The 15,436-nt window shown below is 39.0% G+C and overlaps 1 protein-coding gene across 1 annotated transcript in view; it reads left to right on the forward strand.

The window, feature by feature from the left end:
- IL1RAPL1 (interleukin 1 receptor accessory protein like 1) overlaps positions 1–15,436 on the forward strand; it is a 1,375,052-nt gene that overhangs the window by 1,332,876 nt on the left and 26,740 nt on the right. The gene's annotated exons all lie outside the window — the stretch shown is intronic.

Consider the following 15,436-nt stretch of genomic DNA (forward strand, 5'->3'; position numbering starts at 1 on the left):
GAACTAATCATGTGGGCCAAAGCTCTTAGTATTTAAGTATATACGTGGGCATCTCAATGGAAGTCCTTTATTTGTCTTATTGAATTTTTCACTTGTTTTCCAACTAAATGTTAATTTCTTGATAAAGATCTTTAACTTGTACTTCTGTGTTGTATTACTCAGCATACGTAACCCACTTTGTAAATGTGATGAATGGGATGATTAAATGTATTCTGAGTAATATAAACTTTGTCTGCAGCAGGGTTTCTTAATCTCACCACTATTGACATTTTGAAGAGGTAGACCAGACAGAGTGGTGGGCTGCACAGCAAGGCTTATTGGGCAATAGCAAAGTGTTAGTACAAAGCTCCCCAGGAGGGAGGGGACCCAAGAGGGCTGCCATCGGAGTTTCTAAGTCTAGGGGTTTTTATGGGCTTGTGAGCAGGCTGTTTTAATCTAATTAACCCTCCCTGCACCTGTCATCCAATCAGGTTGTTGTCACCTATCTATCACATGGGAAAGAGTGGAGGGCTCTTTCCTGGGTGGTGTAAAGTCCTTTTAAGGGTGATTTCCTCTTAGGGTAGGGGCCCCTTGCCCTGCCTGCCTGCCTTCCAACTATCCTTCATCAATTCTTTGTTGTGGGGGGGCTGTCATATGCATTGTAGAATGCTTAGCAGCATTCCCAGTCTCTACCCATTAGATGCCAATAGTACCTTCCCTGGTTCTGACAACCAAAAATGTTTCCAAATATTGCCAAACATCCCCAGGGGGCAAAATTGCCACCAGTTACTGGCAGAAAGACAGGTATTTTCATCTTGAAAATCCTCCAAGATTAAAACCGGTGTGTTTGTGTTACCAAACTTAAGGGGTTTGCTACTTGGGGTTCATCAAATTGAACACAACCCAAGGAAATGTCTAATGCAAACAACTTTTTATTACTTGTTACAAGTGAGGAGACAGGGAGATCGCTCTCAAAGCACTGTCTCCTGGTGGAGTTAGTACAGAAAGCTTTTATTCAGTGTATTAGGGGGCGGGGGTGGGAGGCTTCCATAGGCACTTTTTGGTTCACTTGTGCACACCTAGCATGTCAACATGATAGTGCATATAGCGTATGTTCAAAGTTCAAAAAATGGCAAAAAACTGCCCATAGGGGGAGACCTTAGTATTATAATGAGCTAAAGTTAACTTCAGGTCAGCTTAGGGGGGCTTCTGCCCACATCCTCAGCTCCAGTCTGGCTCAGACTGGCTCACATAAGGGGCCATCAAGTGAGACACCTGGCAAGGCATTATCAGGTGAAACATCTGATGTTGGGTGTCTCCTTGCAAAGCAAAACGCATTCCTTCCCTGCTTTTGTCCCTTGTCCTCCCTTCTGCTGAGGGCTTTTAGCTCTCTTATTTGAGCAACTTCCTGTTGCATCCCAGCTAACAATTGGGTGTTTCTTATATCATTGGAATTCGCAAAAATTAGGTTCCTTCTGTTTCCACTCTTGGAGAGCCAACTAGAAGGCTGTAGAGCAGGGCTTCACAATCATTTTTTATTGTTATTGTGTTACTAATTGATCTATCATAGCCACTGACTCAGGAAATGAATGGGTGAGCCCCGGGGGCACTGCCCAGGCCAACTGCTCCATCCTAGGGAATCCCAAGGGGGCTGGACCAATTCAAAGCTTGGCTCCTGGCTGAGTTTGCCAACACTGTTGTGGAACAAACTTGGATAAACTCATCTCAAGAGAAGCCAATAACTCAAGAGATGAGGGTTTGGAAAAAAGAAAAGGAGAAATTTATTTCAGGTGCTGGCAGTCCGGGGAGGTGGCAGGCTCAAGCCTGAACAAATGACCTCTCCACCAGCAAGATGGACACCTAGAGTTTTATAGGGAGAATTTAGGGGGGTGCAGGCAGAGAGCACACGTTCATGGGGGGGGGTTGGTATGTGTTGAGCCACAGGGAAGAGGACTTCTGGGTTGTGGTCTTCTCTGCATTTTGTTGCTATCAGGGCTTTTCTGGCCTGGTCGTTGCAATGTTCCGATCATTGGAAAACACCTTCATCAGTGCCTCTGGAAAGTGTGATAATAAGAAGAGCGGGCTGGGCGCCTGGGTGGCTCAGTCAGTTGAGTGTCTGACTCTTGATTTCTGCTCAGGTCATGATCTCAGGGTCATGAGATCCAGCCCTGCATTGGGCTCCCCGCTCAGCAGGGAGTCTGCTTGGGACTCTCTTTCCCTCTGCCCCTCTCCCCTGCTCACACACGCAAGCGGCTCTTTCTGTCTCTCTCACTCTCACTCTCTCTCTAAAATAAATAAATAAATCTTTAAAAAAAAGAAATAAGGACAATGGGCTTCAGTTAGAGCAGGACGCAAGCAGTCTTGTCTATTTTAGGTTTTAACTTTTAAGGTCTAGAGTTGAGCAAAAGGGCTTGCTGACAGTTGCAGTCTTTACAGTGCAAACAAATCACCTGGAGAGTTTGTTAAAAAATGATTGGAATTCATTAGTCCAGGGTGGGACTCAAGGTTTGAATTTCAAACAAGTGCCTTATTGATAGTGATGCTGCTGGTCTGTGGACTACAGTTGGCATACCGAGGTCTTTGCCTAGACAATAGATCCTCTGATAAACTTGGTAGCTTCTAATAGGTGAAGAGCAACTAGCTCTCTTGAGTTCACTGTTTCCATGAGAGAGAAATGAAAATGGAATATAGCTAGTCAGTGGGATTAAATCCAACTAATTGCCTCATTCTTCTTGCATGGTCAAAACCTTTGAACCTATTTGAACATTAGTACATTGCCCTCACACTCTACTCTTAATGAGGTTACTTGCCTCATGTATTCAATGAAATTGTGTTTTATAGAACACATTTGCTACTCAGAGAGATGTCTGAGAGGGCACTCTCTTCGAGTATTAAATAATTACCTCTTAAATCAGGAGGACCCTCACTGTTGGACAGAATTCTTTTTTTTTTTTTAAAGATTTTATTTCTTTATTTGAGAGAGAAAGAATGAGACAGAGAGAGAGCATGAGAGGGGGGAGAGTCAGAGGGAGAAGCAGACTCCCCGCTGAGCAGGGAGCCTGATGCGGGACTCGATCCAGGGACTCCAGGATCATGACCTGAGCCGAAGGCAGTTGCTTAACCAACTGAGCCACCCAGGCGCCCAGACAGAATTCTTATATAGCCCTTTTTTATAAAAGGAAATCCACTTAGGAATGTGTCTCCACAACATGTCTATGGATATATATGTGTATTTCATCCTGTGCAAATAGGCTATATACAGTGTTCGGTCTATGCAAATAGCAATTACCAAGGAGGAACAAGATACATGATGGGTAGTAAATACCACTAATTTCCTGTTTTGAATACTCATATTAAACTAAATCTCAATTATGTGTAGTAAGGAAGGCCAGGCATAGTAGAAGAATTGAACCTCCACATATGATTGGTCAGTGATAGGATTGCAAAACAGGCAAAGACAAAAGTCTGTAATGCAACCTGGATAAACAGTACCTACATGTTCAAAAGTTCGATTCATTTTAGCAGGCATCTGTCTCTAGCTGCTAACAGAAGTTATAAATCACACATAAGCCTAAGGTCAGAGCAGAGGGAATGCACTGGAACTCAGATCTTTGTGTTAGAAAATCTTTACAGTACACACAAACAGCCAGCTTAAAAAATAATAATTCTATTTAAGGTATTCTCAAGAAGCCCACAGTATCATCTAGTGCACATATAGCACAATTTCACATATGTGATCAGAGATCACAATCGGGATAACATATTCACAGTCAGCACCCACCAACACACCACTCTCTTCCTTCTCAGAACCACCTTGATATTCTCATTATTTCTAGGTTGGAACAACCTATTAATTGACGACGTTTCATATCCTGATCAAAATCTCACTCCACTGCAGGCTGCCTAAAGATGATTCATATAGTGCTGCTGTATGAAAAAGGAACAAATCATTCCCATTCCCCAAATATGTATTGAGTGCCAGCTATGGGCAAAGCACTGGGCTAGGTGTCTTTCTTTAGTAGTTGAGTCACTGCTGCCAGAGCAATGTCTACCACCATCCTGGGGTATTAGAGTAACATTGCTGGGAAGAGGGAGATGGCTGTGCATTGTTATGGCTGTGAATTCCTGCACTCAAATGAGAAATGGCACAACTGGGTTATAAAATGCAAGGTATAACTTTTAACAAGCAGTTCCTGTATATCGAACTTTGACAACCAGGTCAGTACAGTGAGAAATTAGACATGACATGTAAAAAATGCTAACTACTCTCTCAGGTCATATAATAGGAAAAAATGTGTTGATTTCCAATAAATTACCATGGAAACTAATATTAGATTTTAGTGTTGAGGACTACATTTACTATCTATAAGAAATATGTTAGCTGTTTCTCTCTACTTTTAGGGCACATACACTATTTTTAGTGTGTATTCTTTGAAGATTAATGTATCTGGAGGTTGATTTCTCTAAATTAAAAATGGACATTTACATGCTATTGTTAGGGAGGAAGAATTTCCTCTACCCTTGAAGGTCCTTCTGGCTGGACTAAGAATCAAAGTGACATGAGACAGATTAATAGAAGAAAATCAAATTTAATATTTACTAGCCTACATATGGGGAATCCACACAGACATGGAAGATTCCAAAGGCAGTGAGGCAACATGACATTTATATGTGCTAAAGAGAAGGATAGGTGCCTGAGGATACAAAGGGGAGAAAGGCCATTAGCAGGAAGGTAAAAGGAGATGTTTAGAAAACAAAGGTTGCCCTGTTACACAGATAAGTTTCTTAAAGAGAAATCTCTGGTACCAGCAGGCAGCTGAGGGGGAGGTAAACAGCTTTTCCTGAATCTGCTGTGTTTGGATTGCTTTTAACTCAAAATAATGTTCATACCAAGGTGGCCCATATTGGGGCAGCCTGCCCTTGGCCGCTACTCTATTAAAACAGATTTTATTTTTACTTCACACACAAAAAATCCAGTGGTATATTTAAGAAAGCACAAAAATATCATTTTAAAAACCACCCAAGAATCATTGCCATGAATTGCAATTATATATGAATAAGAATTTACTGAAAAGAAATTGTAAACTGTGGTGAAAAAACAGACTTTTTTAAAAGATTTTATTTATTTATTTGACAGAGAGAGCACAAGCAGGGGGAGTGGCAGGCAAAGGGAGAGGGAGAAGCAGGCTCCCCACCATGTAGGGAGCCTGACATAGGGCTTGATCCCAGGACCCTGAGATCATGACCTGAGCTGAAGGCAGACGCTTAACCACCCAAGCACCCAAAAACAGACTGTTTCTTGAGAATGTTTTGGTTCTGACTCTTTACTTGTATGCAACCTAAAGCAAGTCTCTTTGTGTCATTATTCTTCATTTTTATGGTTTGTAAACTACTTGCCCTTAAGCCCCTGTGCAGGAATCTTGTAAGAACATATGAAACCCTGGGTAAGGCTGATGGTATATATATTAGCCCATTTGTCAGATTTTATAGATTCTTTGAGTTTTGAGTCATTGTACCTCATTTTGCAAATCTTGAGAGTGAAATGAAGTGGTTGCTCTTCCTAGGGATGTTTTCGTGGTTTTAAGTGTTTGTGAAGTTGACTCATACCTTTAAATGACAAGTTCCTGTAACTGCAGAATAGAAATGACAATTCCTTAAGATATGCACCCGCAGTCCAGAGTACTGACCAGTAATGGTTGCCAAGTTCATGGAAACTAAAATGGAAGAAGCTGTTATCAAAGTCTAAAAGAATGAGACATCAATTGCCTCACTTAAATCAGTTTTGAATTCTAATTCTAGTATGTCATGTAAAGTGAGTATGATTTAAAAACTCATATCATCCCACAGTTTCAGGGTGATGACTCACAACTACTTGGATATCAGAAAAGTTTTCCCCTCTTCCTTTCTAGGTTCTTTGGCTGGCCTAATAATTAAATTGATGTAAAATGGCCTAAAAAGAGAGAAATCATTTCGTGCATACAAGAACCCCATAAAACATGAGACCCAAAGGCAATCAGGCCGTTGAGGCTTTTATGCCAACCTGAGGAATGATATAGGGGCCTGGGGCTTCAAAGGGGAGGAGGGCAAGTCACAGGAAGAGAAGAAGAGCAGATAGTTGGTAGTCATATGTTTGCCAGGCCATGCCTATTAAGTCTTTCAGTTAAAAAGTTACCTCTGAGGGCGCCTGGTGGCTCAGTCGGTTAAGCGTCTGCTTTCGGTTTAGGTCATGGTCTCTGGATCCTGGGATCGAGCCCCACGTCAACTCTCTCTCTCTCAAAAATAAATAAATGAAAAATCTTTAAAAAAAGTTAAGGAAAAGTTATCTCTGGTAAGAGCTCTCTTTCTGGGCTAGCCCCCCTACTTCAATTCTTTTAGACGGTTAAGGGAAGGGTAGAAGTTTTTCCTGAGTTTGCTGGGTCTTAATGGCCTTCAACTCAAAATAATCTACATGGCCAAGTGGCATATTTTGGGATGGCATGTTCTTTTCCTCTTCTACTAATTAGAAGTACGCTTCTAATTCTCCCCAGATGAACTAGTTATGTGTATATTATTTAAATACGTCAGTATTGAAAGTAGCTTAATGGACTACATTAAAGCTATCACAACAAAATTCTACATTGGCTATCTTCTTGTGTAGACTCCTGTCAGTGGCAACTCAATAGTCACATAAAAACTGGTAATATTCAAATGTATTTTCAACTGTTAACTACTCACATACCAGTTTTAGTTTTCTCATCTTTAGAAGAGTGCAGTTAGAGTAAATGAAATTTCAAATCCATATCTTCTCTAATATGGGACTGTGTTTTAACCTACTTTTGACTGAATATTTATAAACTGCTGCCCAAAATATTATTTATATAAAGAAAAGCTCAATAACGCTGTTAAATAATTCCTGCCAGACTTGCCTTGCTGAACTGGGCATCTATAAATGGTAGTTGAATAAATAGGTATGTGAATAAAAATTAGGCTAAAGAGTTTACCATGAAGACTCTTACTAGAACACAGATCATAAACCACCTTGGGCAACTCCATTCTAAACCATCTAGATTCAAAGGCAAAATAAAAGCTACTTTGGACTATTAGCATTTAAAGGTTTCAGCTACATGAAAACCTAATACACTAGAAAGAGATGCATAAAAATTTTTTTAACTGAAGTAGTAGTAGTGGTTATCTCAGGGTGTTGTGATCCTATGTGACCTTTCATGTCTTCTCAGTATTCTTCTGTGATTTTTCAAAGTCTCTACATTGAGCATGTTTCATAGAGTCAGAAAATAAAAAGAGAAAAAATAAATCTATTTTGGTACAGCCACTGAAAAATTTTAAAATGCTTACAGGAAACCTATCATTCATCTTTTTGCTGTCAAATCAAGTTATTTACACATTTTAAAAATGTATTAAAACCTATTTGCTTCAATGTACCCTCTCACTCCCATTTTGTCTGTCTGTATTAGAAAACATGTTTGGGGGGACACCTTTACTTCTACATTATTTTCTCAAACCATTGCTAATTTTCATGCACCAAAAATCAATACATAGAACAAGACGCCAAGATAATGCCTTGGTCTTAATGAAGCAGGTCCACGTTATTGCCATTTTGGTAAAAGAAAATGCATTCCTGAGGACAGGCCCTTCCTATATCCCAACTACACAAGCCATTAAACTCTACAGGCCACCCACTTTATTCTCAACTTTGTCATGGTTTAAGCAGCTGTGGGGGAACCAAGGAATGCTAGATTCTGCTACCAGTCGTTCCCAAACCATGCCTATTTCTTTGAAGAATATTAATGGGAGAAGAAAAAAATGTAAACAAGTGTTAATACATTCTTGACACTCTCTCTTTACAAAATGAGAAAGGAAAGCAAACTTACCACTATTTGTCTTAGCACTCTTATGTTTTCAGGAAACAGCTATCAAAAAGATTCAAGAGAGATAAGAAATGGAATTTTCTGTTACTTCCATTGAGGGAAATAAACCAGCATATGGTTTGATTATTGTTTTTGCCTTAATAGTCTCTAGCTCTGTGGAATCACCAAGATTTTGAGTGAAACTTGTCTCATGAGAGAAACAAACAGCTTTTGCCGAACACGTTTTATTCTAATGCTTTCAATAATTAGGAAATATATTAAAACCCTAAAGGGAGAAAATTGTAATAAATAACATAAAATTCGGAAGTTGATCAAAGCATCCCATTTTGTGTATTGCAACGCAATCAGTTCTTACATATGTATAATATTTTATAAATCTACCTCCAACAGTTAAATATACTACAAACCATAATTTTTTTAGAAGGGTTAAGTGTTTCTGTAGAAAACATGGCTCGTTCTAAGGTTATCTAAGTAGTCCAGATGTTCTGGTTCTTTGGCCATTCCAAAGCATTCCCAGTGGAAGACCAAACTGTTCTAACTGTGACAGGATATCCTCTGGTGGAGGATTGCTTTCAGGATAAACACCACAGCCCTTAACAAAAAGGAGTAAAATGGCAATGCCACCTTCATTCTGATAATTTTCTCTCAAGAGACGTTTTGTAACATTCCATCTGTGCCTGTCTATTTGTATGACATGTTGAGAAGTAAATTCCTAGTAGAGGGAAAGCAAATACTTTTTCTTCTAAGAGATTTTCTTTTAGGCATCTGTGAAATTTGACACCTTGGTAAACAGTAGCCCTATCTTCTAAGCTGATCACCTGAGGCCCGTTTTGCTCTTTATTATAGCAGAGTCTCTTCCTTCTTTGTCTGGTTTCTCCTCATTATACTCAATCTTATGAGACCTAAGATGAAGGAGTCCCCATCTGAATACTTTGTATGTTTGTATGTGTGTAGATACATAACTGTTCTGGGTACATCCCACATTATGGTCTTTAGATAAGCCGATTTCAAACACCATTTTTATAATCCAACGGGGAAATGTTTTCAGCACTAAAGCTCAGTGTTAGTGATGCCACATTGTGCTTTTGGACAATATGTCAGTTTTTCATGAGGGAGGATCGCTGCCCTGTTTTTCTGACCTAATTTTGGGAAACCTGGTTTAATTGATACCACAAATCCTTCAAACAAATGTATCGACAAGGTGCAAGTTAGTTGCTTTGCAAAGGAAAAAAAAGATAAACAACATGTTCTAGCGGAGAAATCAAAACAGTTAGTTGGCTACCACCATCCATCACGCCATACATTTGCTTTCTCTGTACTCCGCACCACACTTCTTGCCAAAAATCTCTGCAGGCACCGTCCCAGACTGTGCCACGGTGTCTGATCCCTAGCCCTAAAATCTCCCAGTAGAAAAACAAACACCCTGCACTCAGTTGGTCACCTGACCTGTGGTCATGCTACTTAGAGTAAAGCATTTCTTTCACTTAAGAGTGAAACTTAAGTGCACAATAGACATTAGCTTTCAATACTGTGTTATTAAATAATCTACTTATATGCCAGACTCTTCAACTAGGCATGAACCCCTTTAAGACAAGAAGCTTATTTTATTCATCATCTTATCGCTAGAACTCTAAGTACTACACCCGTTACATTTAAGGCATTTATTAAACAGAGAGTGAATGAATGAATGGACGGATGGATGGATGGATGTGATGTGGTTTTTGGAATATAGGTGAGGTTTGGTGGGGTGGGGTCTGGAGCCAACGGCCAAGAAAGAATTCTTGAGACGTCTTTGGTGCAAAAAGGTGTTTTTTTTGTTTTTTTTTTTTAAGATTTTATTTATTTATTTGAGACTGAGAGAATGAGAGACAGAGAGCATGAGAGGGAGGAGGGTCAGAGGGAGAAGCAGACTCCCTGCCGAGCAGGGAGCCCGATGCAGGACTCGATCCCGGGACTCCAGGACCATGACCTGGGCTGAAGGCAGTCGCTTAACCAACTGAGCCACCCAGGCACCCAAAAGGTGGTTTTATTAAAGCACGGGGATAGGACCCGTGGGCAGACAGAGCTGCACTGGGGTTGTGAGGAGCAATTGATTATATTATCGTGTTGGGGGAGGTAAGGAAAAAGGGAGGTTTTCAAAAGAACTTTCATATGCTAAAGAGGACAGACAAGATACCTGAGGCCTTGCCATTCTCAAGTTAAAGTTGTTTTTCTCTCTAGTAAAGCAATAACATTAAGATAGTTGGGAGCTTCCTGGAAGAAAATCACACATATCCCACCCAGGAGTTGGGGGGTGGGGGCAGGTTGCAGGGTGTCAGCTTATGCTTTGTCTTCAGCTAGCCTTCTGCTCCCTCATCAAATGAAAAGAAAAAACTGAATAACATTATCAAAGATGTAAACAATATATGATTGATTTCTAAATGCCAAGTGAATACAAAGTTTCCTAGTTCTGTAAGTCTATACTACACTATATGGTCATTAGATTTATGAATGAGAGAACATTTCTGTATTTGTATAGTTAAGCTGACCATTTTTCTATAGAATGATGTTTTATTACCAAATTAACAGACTGCATATTAATAATTACACCTCATCAGTTGCTTGAACCTCATGACACGTTGGCTGGCTGGGAAAATGGCTTACAGAGATATTCTTGGAATTTTAGAGTGGGAATGCATAAAAAACTAACTTTTTATTAGAAAATTGAGTTCTTAGGGGCGCCTGGGTGGCTCGGTTGGTTAAGCGACTGCCTTCGGCTCAGGTCATGATCCTGGAGTCCCTGGATCGAGTCCCGCATCGGGCTCCCTGCTCGGCAGGGAGCCTGCCTCTCCCTCTGACCCTCCCCCCTCTCATGTGCGCTCTCTCTCTCTCATTCTCTCTGTCTCAAATAAATAAATAAAATCTTTATAAAAAAAAAGAAAACTGAGTTCTTAGTCATCCAGTCATTGATTTATTCAACAGCTATTCATTGAGCACCTACTATGTGTCCGATAGTTTCCAAGGCACTTGAGATAGATCAGTAAAAAAAAATATGGATAAGATAGACCAAAAAAAAAAAAATGCTTAATCTTGATGGAATTTAAATTCCAGTGGGAGACAGATAATAAACAATAATAAATTTATTAATAAGCAAATTAAATGCTGTGTTATATCATGAGTAATATAAGAAAGAAAGAAAGAAAGAAAGAAAGAAAGAAAGAAAGAAAAGAAAGAAAGAAAGAAAGAAAGAAAGAAAGAAAGAAAGAAAGAAAGAAAGGAAAGAAAGAAAGAAAGAAAGAAAGAAAGAAAGAAAGAAAGAAAGAAAGAAAGAAAGAAAGAAAGAGAGAGAGAAAGAAGAAGGGCGCCTGGGTGGCTCAGTCGTTGGGCATCTGCCTTCGGCTCAGGTCGTGATCCCAGGGTCCTGGGATCAAGTCCCAAGTTGGGCTCTTTGCTCAGCGGGAAGCCTGCTTCTCCCTCTGCCTGCAGCTTCCCCTGCTTGTGCGCACGCTCTCTCTCTCTCTCTCTCTCTCTCTCTGACAAATAAATAAATAAAATCTTTAAAAAAAAGAAAAAGAAAGAAAGAAAAATGGATGCAAAGTGCAGCCACAGGTTTGTGAGTTGGAATGAGCACTCAGTGGACCAAACTGAGAAGGTGTTATATGAGCAAAGATAAAGAAGCAAAGAGGGAGGCATACAGAAATCTGGTGGAGGAATATTCCAGTCAGAGGGAACAGCCACAGCAAAGGTCCTAAGGTAAAGCAATTGTCTATAATGTAAAACTAAAAACAAAAGTAAATTACATAATGCAATATAGTAAGTCACCAAGAAAGCTACAGAATATACATTTTCTTTTTTTTTTTTTAAGATTTTATTTATTTGACAGAGAGAGACACAGCGAGAGAGGGAACACAAGCAGGGGGAGTGGGAGAGGGAGAAGCAGGCTTCCCGCCGAGCAGGGAGCCCGACGCGGGACTCGATCCCAGGACCCTGGGATCATGACCTGAGCCGAAGGCAGACGCTTAACAACTGAGCCACCCAGGCACCCCCAGAATATACATTTTCTAAGGAGATGAATCACTTTTGGAAAAGCTTCATTGAAAGCGTCGGTCTTAGCCTTGCCTCGCAGTACTGGTAGGGTTTTGATAAATGAAAAGGGGAAGTTCTACGTCAGTCTAGAATTGGGAAAACACATGTCAAGTTCAGTTCACATTGGAGGGATGATTCTGGGCTGGAGCTTAATTAGCTGCTTCAATTAAAGGAGTGAAGGACTGTGAATGCCACCATAAGGGTTTTGGTCTTTTTTCCATAAGCATTGTAGATGGGCTAACAGTTACTGAAGAAAATTCCAAGGCAAGGACTGCATGTTTTTGGAAGATTAAACTGAAGGTTTTAGACAGATTACATCAGAGTGACTGTAAATAATAAAATTTTAAGTCAAAACTAATCAATACAAAACACACTCTAATTACAATAGCACTTGCAATAATACGATCTTACCATTTGACTTGTCTTTTATTTTTTAACTTTTTATTTTGAAAAAAAAAAAAACAAAAACCTGGAGACCTTACAGAAAAAATGCAAGAATAGTACAATAAGTTTCCATATATCCCCTTCAACTAGATTCACCAATTATTAACATTTTGCCACACTTGCCTTACCTCTCTTAATGTGGGTAGGTAAATAAAAAGAGCAACAGCATGTATACAAGCACGTAACATATTATTGATGTTGTGTGAGAGTAAATTGCAGACATCATGGCTAAACTCTTTGGTGTGAATCTTCTGAAAACAGGGATGTTTTCTTACCTAACCAGAGTATATTTATCAAATTCAGGAAAATTGATAATGGTAGAATGCTGTTATCTAACATACCATCTATATTCACTTTTAAAAGATCGTCCCAATAATACTCCTTCTACTGTATTTCCCATCCAGGATTATACATTGCATTTAGTTGTCAAGTCTTAGTGTCCTTTAATCTGGGATGGTTCCTCAGCCTTTCTTTGTCTTTCACGGTGTTGGGAAGAAATTTTCTCTGTCCATCAAGGTCCTTGTAACTAAGCATGAGACAGACTAACGGGAGAATATCAAATTTAGTAGGAGGAATTCACACAGTCAGGCAACAAGAGGTTTATCTGACCCTCCTGAGCTGCTAAGGGGAGGAGCTTGGGAAACAAAGGTTGGAAAACAAAGGGGTTTAGAAAAGAAAGATTGCCCTGTTATGCAAATAAATTTCTTAGGTGAAGATGAATCTCTGTTAATAGCTCTCTTCCTGGACAGGCTCTCCTTTCCAATGTAAATTTAGACAGTTGTGGAGGCAAAGGGCTTTTCCTGCATCTGCTGGGTGTGGATTGCTTTTAACTCAAAATAATCTTCACGCCAAAGGAACTGCTCTTGATCCCTACAATGGTTTGGACGTTCCTAAAGACTAGAAGCCAGATTTTATTTTTTATACAATGTCTCTTAGTTTGAGTTTGCCTGATATGCCCTCCTTTTTTGGATATTTGCCTGTTTCTGCTGGAATACTACATAAATGATATTGTGCCTTGTTAATGCATCACATCAGGAGGTGCATGATGTCGATTTGTCCCATTACTGGTGATGTTAATCTTGATTACTTCCTTGAAATGGTGTCCATTTTTCCCTTAATCGTTAATAAATAATCAGTGCGGAGGTACTTTAAAACAGTGTGAATATCCTGCCTCATCGATCTTTCACCCAATAATTTTAGCATCTGTTGATAATTCTTACGTGAATCAATTATTATTAGGATGGCTGAAACATGATGATTTCTAATTCTATCATTTCTTCCATTTTTACCAAGTGACATCTTTCTGCTGTGGCTAAGGGAGAGCTTTTAATTTATTTGTTCGTGGAATCATGTTTTTTCAATTACTGCCATTGTTCATCTTAACCTTGTCTTTTAATACATACGAGTTATGAATATTCCTTTCATTTCATAGGAAAAAGCAAAACCAAACTTAGTACCCTTCTTCTCTGGTTGGGAAGAAGAAAAGCACGTTTAAGGGTAGGCTCTAGCTAACTGTAGAAAGAATGATGTATTTTTTTCCTCTAGTCTTTCATTTTATTTTTAAATTTTTAACAGTTTGTTAACATGTAACTCTTCAATTCCTATGGCTTCTGGGAGCTGAGGCTAACTACGCCCTAATGATGGGTCCTAGCCAACAACCATATTTGCATTCTTGATTGACAATAAGTAAAAGTTAATTCGATACTTTTGCTGAAAGCCTCTTTCTGAAATGACAAAATATACCACTTTGAAGGTAATCTTTTGCCCAGATGTTTGGTTGCACAGATCAAGCTGCCACATTCAGAGACCATTTTCATTTTCCTTTTTATTATTATTGTTATTATTACTATATTATTATTTTGTATATCCTGCCTTGTTCCAAAAAGCACTTTTGCAAAAGCAAAACTGCTATCTTTACATACTAGTTTATACCTTCCCAAAACGTTTTCTTGCTATTATGTGAGTAGCAATTCAGCTTCTTAATGTGTTACCCAAAAAAAAAAAAAAAAAAAATTATAACTGCTTCTAAATTGCATTGATGTATTGTAGAATTGAGTTGAATATCTTTGTAGGCTGAACATAATTATCCTCCTGCCAGGAACAAATAAGTTATACTGCTGCAGAGAAATAAATATGCATATGAATTTATGTGGATGGATAAATCCTTATAAAGTTTAGCTCTTTATAACACAATGAGAGAAGAGGAAATGTACTTGGTGAGGCTAATGAATAAACTGGGATCATTAGATTGTCTATCATGCATTTCCCCCACAAAGTTGCACTTTACTGCATATAAATCAGGGCAGAGCATTTCAAAGGACTTTATAAAATGAATGAGGCAATTTTCAGCTGAACCATATAAGAAAAAGCCACCTGAAATCTTCAGTTCTCCTAGAAACAAGATTATATACAGAAATACATATAAACAAAATGAAAACTCCAAGTGAAGAGTTCAAAAGTACATATCAACTTCGATTTACTTTGTTAACATCTTTACCTCTTCAGAGACATCTAGCAGAGAAAGTTTGCCCGACAATAAGACCAGGTACAGGCCAGTAGAAAAAATAGGACCCCAAACTACAGTAGGTAATTGCAGCAAGATTAGTGTAAACCGAATGCATTTATTATTTGCAATGTAATCCAATATACTAAGAGATGGCACGCGCTTTATTTTAATTAGCTGTTTCTTTTAAAGGGTTGCTTGGTCCAACTGTCCTGATAAGAAAAAATTGTAGTCATTGCTCAAAATGCTTGTAGCAAATCTAGTTTTAAATTGAAGCAATTTATTCCGAAAATAGTCTACTACCGCAGCAATAATCAATGTGTTTTTCCTTAGCCCAAACTGGAGCTTTCCAAAGACTATTGTTAATTGCCAGTAACTAAATGACTGCTGGTGCCCTTAAATGTAACTCTTTGGCACTTGTTCATTTGTTGTGTTTAACCAAATGCCAGTTTCCCTTAGGTTTTGCTGAGCGATTTTGCTTTACAATTTTCAATATTCAGTCTCAGTCCCTTAAAGGGAGTAGAGTCTATCATTTTAACCAAATAACACAAAGGCTAACCAGATTTTTAAAAGGTCTGCA

Source organism: Mirounga leonina, unplaced genomic scaffold (genome assembly GCF_011800145.1).
Source record: "Mirounga leonina isolate KUSES-001 unplaced genomic scaffold, KU_Mleo_1.0 Mir_101595, whole genome shotgun sequence".
NCBI classification, from domain to species: Eukaryota; Metazoa; Chordata; class Mammalia; order Carnivora; family Phocidae; genus Mirounga; species Mirounga leonina.